General features: G+C 36.6%; 1 pseudogene; it reads left to right on the forward strand.

The window, feature by feature from the left end:
• Window positions 1-140: 140 nt before the first annotated feature.
• LOC100613310 (ATP synthase F(0) complex subunit C2, mitochondrial-like) lies at window positions 141-566 on the forward strand (annotated as a pseudogene).
• The last annotated feature ends 6,158 nt before the right edge of the window (window positions 567-6,724 follow it).

The raw sequence follows: 6,724 nt of genomic DNA on the forward strand, positions 1-6,724 counted from the left end.
AAAATTCTTAAACAAGATATAAAATGCATTAACCATAAAGAAAAAAACTAATAAATTAGTTACGTTAAAATTATGAATTTTGCTCTCTACCTTCTCTGCACTGAAAGCAACTGTGTTCCCAAAGCCCCTCACCCCTAAAAATGTACACCTGCTCCAAGTGTGCCTCCACCCACTCTTGGTCAAGAGTACCTCCCAGTTGCTGAGCTGCCTACTATCTGCAGTGGTGCTGAAATGACCAGAGACACTGACAGATGAGAGCCTCAGCAGCTTGGCAGTCTCACATCCCCTTATCTCACTTGTCCCTACCTGCAGCTTCCAAACCAGTGCAATTTCAAGAGACATTGACACAGCAGCCAAGTTTATTAGAGTTGGGGCTGCTACAGTTGGGGTGGCTGGCTCTGGGGCTGGGATTGGTTGGGACTGTGTTTGGGAGCATCATCATTGGTTATGCCAGGAAACCTTCTCTGAAGCAACAGCTCTTCTATCCTATTCTGGGCTTTGCCTTCTGGGAGGTCATGGGGCTCTTTTGCCTGATGATAGCCTCTCTCATTCTTTTTGCCATGTGAATGAGCCATCTCCACCTCCCATAGTTCTTTCTCCTATGTCTCATTGGCCCTGTATGTTCTTTTTTCCTATACAATCCCAGGTAGCCTGGGGAACGTGGTTGGCTCAAGGTTTGACAGAGGGAAGACAAATAAAGACTGTATTAATAAGGTGAAAACTATTATGAATTTTAAGAAAGTAAAAGGTAAGCCTCATTGTAAGAGATGACAGTTGAAATACAAACATCTGATAAAGGACTCAAATCCTGAGTGTACAAATAACTTATAAAAAAACAAAAAGAGAAAGGCAAGCAATACAATAGAAAAAAGCAGAGGAGAGATTTGAATAAACACTTGATTAAAATCAGGACATCTAAATGGCAAATAAGAACATGAAAAGGCACATAATTTTATTAATCATCAAAGAAATGCAAATAAAGTCATAAGCAATGTCATAGCCACTAGAATAGTTAAAATGAAAAAGGCAAAAGTACTAAGAGTTGGCAAAGATGTGTAATGATTGAAACATTCACACACTGTATGGAAGTGTAAATTGGTACAATCACCCAAGAAAACTTTTTGGCAGTACCTACTAAATAGAGAAATATATTATATTCTTCAATGAGAGGAACTAAGTGGCAAAGATGCCAACTATCACTACACTAATTTATAAATTCAAAAAAATAGCAAATAAAATATCAATGAGTTTTTTTTTTGTTTTGAGTTTGGCAAAGCAATTTTATCTTTTGTCTGGAAGAATAAGTAATTCATGAAGGAAAACAAAATATTGAAAGGAAGAACCACCAGTGGAGCACAGAAGTGCTAGGCATTAAAATATACCACAAATATGTATTAAATAAAATAATAGATTATTCAGTTATTGTAAAGCATTTTCAAGAAAAGACCAAAGATTATATAGGAGTTAAATTTGTGGTTTCAAGTAAATGGGGAAGATTAAATTCTTTAATAAATAATGCTGAGGTAACTGGTTAAATATTTGGAAAAATTTAAGCCAGAGTCTAAACACTCTGCATGAAAGTATTCCAGATGAATTTATATTTAAATGTTCTTACAATATTAACAAAATAATAGATGCAGAAAAGGCCTTTGACAAAATTCAACAGCCCTTCATGCTAAAAATTCTCAAAAAATTCGGTACTGATGGGACGTATCTCAAAATAATAAGAGCTAATTATGACAAACCCACAGCCAATATCATATTGAATGGGCAAAAACTGGAAGCATTCCCTTTGAAAACTGGCACAAGACAGGGATGCCCTCTCTAATCACTCCTATTCAACATAGTGTTGGGAGTTCTGGCCAGGGCAATCAGGCAGGAGAAAGAAATAAAGGGTATTCAATTAGGAAAAGAGGAAGTCAAATTGTCCCTGTTTGCAGATGACATGATTGTATATTTAGAAAACCCCATCATCTCAGCCCAAAATCTCCTTAAGCTGATAAGCAACTTCAGCAAAGTCTCAGGATAGAAAATCAATGTGCAAAAATCACAAGCATTCTTATACACCAATAACAGACAAACAGCCAAATCATGAGTGAATTCCCATTCACTGTTGCTTCAAAGAGAATAAAATACCTAGGAATCCAACTTTCAAGGGATGTGAAGGACCTCTTCAAGGAGAACTACAAACCACTGCTCAACAAAATAAAAGAGGATACAAACAAATGGAAGAACTTTCCACGCTCATAGATAGGAAGAATCAATATCGTGAAAATGGCCATACTGCCCAAGGTAATTTGTAGATTCAATGCCATCCCCACCAAACTAACAATGACTTTCTTCATGGAATTGGAAGAAACTACTTTAAAGTTCATATAGAATCAAAAAAGAGCCCACATTGCCAAGACAATCCTAAGCCAAAAGAACAAAGCTGGAGGCATCATGCTACCTGACTTCAAACTATACTACAAGGCTACAGTAACCAAAACAGCATGGTACTGGTACAAAAACAGAGATATAGACCAACGGAACAGAACAGAGCCCTCAGAAATAATACCACACATCTACAACCATCTGATCTTTGACAAACCTGACAAAAACAAGAAATGGGGAAAGGATTCCCTATTTAATAAATGGTGCTGGGAAAACTGGCTAGCCATATGTAGAAAGCTGAAACTGGATCCCTTCCTTACACCTTACACAAAAATTAATTCAAGATGGATTAAAGACTTAAATGTTAGACCTAAAACCATAAAAACCCTAGAAGAAAACTTAGGCAATACCATTCAGGACATAGGCATGGGCAAGGACTTCATGTCTAAAACACCAAAAGCAATGGCAACAAAAGCCAAAATTGACAATTGGGATCTAATTAAACTAAAGAGCTTCTGCACAGCAAAAGAAACTACCATCAGAGTGAACAGGCAACCTACAGAATGGGAAAAAATTTTTGCAATGTACTCAACTGACAAAGGGCTAATATCCAGCATCTACAAAGAACTCAAACAAATTTACAAGAAAAATACAAACAACCTCATCAAAAAGTGGGCAAAGGATATGAACAGACACTTCTCAAAAGAAGACATTTATGCAGCCAACAGACACATGAAAAAATGCTCATCATCACTGGCCATCAGAGAAATGCAAATCAAAACTGCCATGAGATACCATCTCACACCAGTTAGAATGAGGATCATTAAAAAGTCAGGAAACAACAGATGCTGGAGAGGATGTGGAGAAATAGGAACACTTTGACACTGTTGGTGGGACTGTAAACTAGTTCAACCACTGTGGAAGACAGTGTGGCGATTCCTCAAGGATCTAGAACTAGAAATACCATTTGACCCAGCAATCCCATTACTGGGTATATACCCAAAGGATTATAAATCGTGCTGCTATAAAGGCACACACACACGTATGTTTATTGCAGCACTATTCACAATAGCAAAGACTTGGAACCAACCCAAATGTCCATCAATGATAGACTGGATTAAGAAAATGTGGCACATATACGCCATGGAATACTATGCAGCCATAAAAAAGGATGAGTTCTTGTCCTTTGTAGGGACATGGATGAAGCTGGAAACCATCATTCTCAGCAAACTACCGCAATAACAAAAAACCAAACACTGCATGTTCTCACTCATAGATGGGAATTGAACAATGAGAACACTTGGACACAGGGTAGGGAACATCACACACTGAGGCCTGCCGTGGGGTGCGGGGAGTGGGGAGGGAAAGCATTAGGAGATATACCTGATGTAAATGACGAGCTAATGGGTGCAGCACACCAACATGGCACATGTATACATATGTAACAAACCTGCATGTTGTGCACATGTACCCTAGAACTTAAAGTATAATAATAAAAAAAAAAAGTCCAAAACATTAAAAAAAAAAAAAGATTTTGCCACATTTCTATTATATTTTCAGCTGTGGTATTGCTCAGTCAAAGAATATTAGTTTTTGGTTTATTTTATTCACACTGCCACAATACTTTAGAGAAATGCTATAGCAACTCCTAAAAATATATTTCCCCCTTTACTATGCAAAATACTATCATAAAGGTTATTCAATTAATAACTTGTTGAAATGATTATTTTTATTTCAGATAAGGTAATATGTTTTATATATTTATTTGAATATCCTCTTTTGTGTAAAATCAGTTATTGACCTTTGTAAATGTTTAATGAGACCCTGAGAAATTTTACATTATTCTGTATTGTTCATAAATTTAGAATATTAATTTCTCATATGCATTACATTTTCATTCACCTTAAAAAAATTAACATAATAAAAGTATAAAACAAAAGGAATATATTTAAATATAGATGAATATTTAAAAGCATTACACCAAAGAGAAAATTAAACAGAAAAATACTGATACATTTAATAACAGAAAAAACATACATTTCAGATAACAGTACAAAGAAGATTGTAAGGCAAATTCAACCAAATATTAAGTTTTTAGGAAAAGATGGTTATCTCATATTTTTTTTTGGGTTTCCCTAAGATTTTATAAATGTCTCATAATAAAGAAATTATTCAGAAAGAAACAACTGAAAATTAAATTTCAGTAAAAGTCCCCTAAGAAATTAATATTCAAATAACCAACATATTCATAGAAAAATGGATGAAGGATGCAATAAATTTTTCAAAAAGGGAAAGTACACCACCAATAAAACATTAGAAAATCAACTTCATAATTATTCAAATAAATAAATAAGAATAAGAAATGACCATGGTATGCTGGCTGAAGCGTTTAGGGGGAAGTGTACTGATGTATGCAACTCTGAAATGCATCAAAGGTAAGATGAATAGATGGATGGATGAATAAACAGATGGATAAATATGTGATAAAACAACTAGAGTAAAATGTTACTGGTAGAATCTAGGTGGAGAGTACACTGTAAAATTCTTTCAATCCTACTATAAGGTTGAGCATTTTTATAATAAATGTTGGGAAAAAAATGAGTAGAAACAGTAAAATGAGTTAGTAAGTTTGTTTAATAGTCTGCAAACAAGAGCTCAAGATTAAGATATCTACTGAAGCAGTGTTGGTGAGGGTCCAACTAAAGGAAAAATAGTGTGTTAAAATGTTGTTGCGTGAAGTCAGGGACCCCAAATGGAGGGACTGGCTGAAGCCATGGCAGAAGAACGTGGATTGTGAAGATTTTATGGACATTTATTAGTTCCCCAAATTAATACTTTTATAATTTCTTATGCCTGTGTTTACTGCAATCTCTAAACATAAATTGTGAAGATTTCATGGACACTTATCACTTCCCCAATCAATACCCTTGTGATTTCCTATGCCTGTCTTAACTTTAATCTCTTAATCCTGTCAGCTGAGGAGGATGTATGTCACCTCAGGACCCTGTGATAATTGCGTTAACTGCACAAATTGTACAGCATGTCTGTTTGAGCAATATGAAATCTGGGCACCTTGAAAAAAGAACAGGATAACAGCAATTGTTCAGGGAATAAGAGAGATAACCTTAAACTCTGACCGCTGGTGAGTCAGGCAGAAAAGAACCATATTTCTCTTCTTTCAAAAGCAAATAGGAGAAATATCGCTGAATTCTTTTTCTCAGCAAGGAACATCCCTAAGAAAGAGAATACATGCCTGGAGGTATAGGCCTATAAATGGCCCCCCCAGGTGTGCGTGTCTCTTATAGTTGAGACTGCAGGGGTGAAATAGATCCCAGTCTCCCATAGCGTTCCCAGGCTTATTAGGAAGAGAAAATTCCTGCCTAATAATTTTGCTCAGACTGGTTGCTCTCAAAACCCTGTCTCCTGATAAGACATTACCAATGACAATGGTGCCCAAAACTTCATTAGCAATTTTAATTTCACCCCAGTCCTGTAGTCCTGTGATCTCGCCCTGCCTCCACTTGCCTTGTGGTATTCTATTACCTTGTAAAGTACTTGATGTCTGTGACCCACACCTATTCACACACTCCCTCCCCTTTTGAAAATCCCTAATAAAAACTTGCTGGTTTTTGCGGCTTGTAGGGCATCACGGAACCTACCGATATGTGATGTATCCCCCGGACACCCAGCTTCAAAATTTCTCTCTTTTGTACTCTGTCCCTTTATTTCTCAAGCTGGCCGACGCTTAAGGAAAATAGAAAAGAACCTACGTGAATATCAGGGCAGGTTCCCCTATAAAATGTAAGCTCAGGCCCCTGTCTTTAGGATGTAATTTTTCAATGTTCTCTCTGAAACATGACCCCCATCCAAAAGAACTAATAAATTTGTCTGCCTGTCTTTCCAGGGAGTCAATAGGTCTATCAGGGGAGAAGAAAGTAGAAATCCTGGAGACAGGAGCTCTTCACAAATGACAAATAGTTCACAGAAAACACTTCTACCCCAGAGTATCAGTTCCTCCAGAGAATCAGAGCTTTTATCCAGCCTCAGGGCAGAAGATTCTCTGAGTTAGAAAAATTGCCACACTGACAGCTTTATTTTTACCAATGACATAGACAGTCATCAACGTAATCATACCACATAAGCAGTGTGTTCAAAAGACAATTAGAGAGGGCTCTGGGTTGCTATGGTGACAGACCAGCCTGCCAGACCTGATATTTCTCCTCCTAACTTCTCATTAAAATAGCCTTAAAAAAACAGAAAAAGATAAAAACTGGAAAGCATGCTGGAAAATAAAAGTAAGAGATGTCAGAGTTGGAGTGGAATTTTTCCTGAGCATATAATTTTAGAGTAA

Source organism: Pan troglodytes, chromosome 2, assembly GCF_028858775.2.
Source record: "Pan troglodytes isolate AG18354 chromosome 2, NHGRI_mPanTro3-v2.0_pri, whole genome shotgun sequence".
Classification (NCBI taxonomy): domain Eukaryota; kingdom Metazoa; phylum Chordata; class Mammalia; order Primates; family Hominidae; genus Pan; species Pan troglodytes.